Here is a 1,759-nt window from a genome sequence, read left to right as displayed (position 1 = left end):
GTAGATGGATTATATCCTGCAAAACTATCCATTTGGTAAAGTCAATTTCTATGCATTTTTTAGAAGATCAGAACGCACTTCTCTATTTAACAACAGGAAATTGGGGAAGCAGATGAAACATTGGATTGAATCTCATGAGAGATAAAGGGAACAATTACAGTAAAATCACTTTAAGGTGGTTTTAGGAGCCAGTCTCTCAAACAGCATTAACAGGAAAATCTTAGAACTATGAAAAAAATATATTGACAAGTACTGAATAAACAATATGTTCTTACCAAAATGCCTTAAGAAAGTTTTTTCTTTATGTATTTCCTAGTGTGAATTCTAATGATATCCATGTATTATTTTTTTACACTGAGCACTATCAAGACTGTTATTTTTAGTTTATTTACAAGTGTAATACTATATATTTTCATTTCAGTTGTCATATCTAATTTTGGCTTTCATTGTTTAGGCTAAATAGAACTCTCTCATCTTTCAGTATCCATAGTATTCCTACAGACCATTTTTTAGCACGTAGACAAAATAAAAACGCTTGTATGTGACTGAGTTTGCATACAGGGATATGGCCCTATGCTACAGAAACTATACTTGATACATGTTTGTGATTAAATGGGCCTCTCATTGAATGCTAACTTCAACCACTGGTCTCAGAGTTCAGCTTGTGAAACTATTATTTGACAAACAGTCCTATATATCTTACTGATTTCCTATAAAAGCCTTTTATATTATGGAGCTTGTAAACATAAATCATGATTTCTGAGATCGAGGAGCTTATAATCATGAAATTATAGAAAAGTTGTTAGAACTCTGTTTTTAGTATCCACACATAGTCATTTTTATAGTTTAATCACAGATTCTTGGTCAAAAATTCAATATAAAATATAGCACTTAGGGAATAAAGGCAACATTATTCATAAATTTATTTAGGAAATCTGACACCTAAAATTATATTTTAATGTACATATTTAAATTGTCAACCTCAAAGTAAGGGGAATGTTATTACACACCTTTATTAAAAGAAATCCGTAATGCCTGTCTCAGAGATGCCCAAGAACAGTGGTTCTGTGTATTTCATAACCATGCACTGTGGTGCTTTTGGAGCAGCCTAGGTAATATCTTTATAAAATCCTTATAAGTCTATGGCCATGCCACCCTGAACAAGCCTGATCCGATCTGATCTCCGAAGCTAAGCAGGGTTGGGCCTGGTTAGTACTTGGATGGGAGACCACCTAGAAAGACTAGGTGCTGCAGGCATAAAAAGTAAAAAAATAAAAATAAATGAAAGTAAAAGACTGGAAGCTGACAAGGTCCTTGCAATCTGTGAGGTCAATCAAAGGTGGTCTCACCTGAAAAAAATGATAATTAAAAAAAATAAAATCCTTATAAAATTGCATATTCCTCAAAACAAAGATATCTTCAACTTTCTGACTTTGTCCAGTTTGCAGCTACCTCATTTTTACATGTTCTTGAATAGCTCAGAGAATCAGGTAATAACTGACTTTCCTTCAATATTTCACTAGTAGTTTGAATCCAAGGCATTCTCTCTCAAATTAAATGACACCTAACAAACAGTGCTTGGTTTGCTGAATGAGAGGGAAAGTAAAATCAAACAGATAAACAAAAGTCATATTGAAAATACTCCTGTATCCAGCCTCCATCAATAAATTTAATATCACCGTTAAATCAACACTTTTATTTCATATACTCTTGCCTTGAATTTTAATTCTCCAAGTTATAACGAGACACAATCATAAGA

General features: G+C 32.7%; 1 pseudogene; it reads left to right on the top strand.

Moving 5' to 3' along the window:
- Positions 1–1,138: 1,138 nt before the first annotated feature.
- Positions 1,139–1,257, top strand: LOC111735233 (annotated as a pseudogene).
- The last annotated feature ends 502 nt before the right edge of the window (positions 1,258–1,759 follow it).

Source organism: Pteropus vampyrus, unplaced genomic scaffold, assembly GCF_000151845.1.
Source record: "Pteropus vampyrus isolate Shadow unplaced genomic scaffold, Pvam_2.0 Scaffold20049, whole genome shotgun sequence".
NCBI classification, from domain to species: Eukaryota; Metazoa; Chordata; class Mammalia; order Chiroptera; family Pteropodidae; genus Pteropus; species Pteropus vampyrus.
The sequence above is the reverse complement of the archived record's forward strand: the minus strand, read 5'-3'. Positions and strand labels throughout refer to the sequence as shown.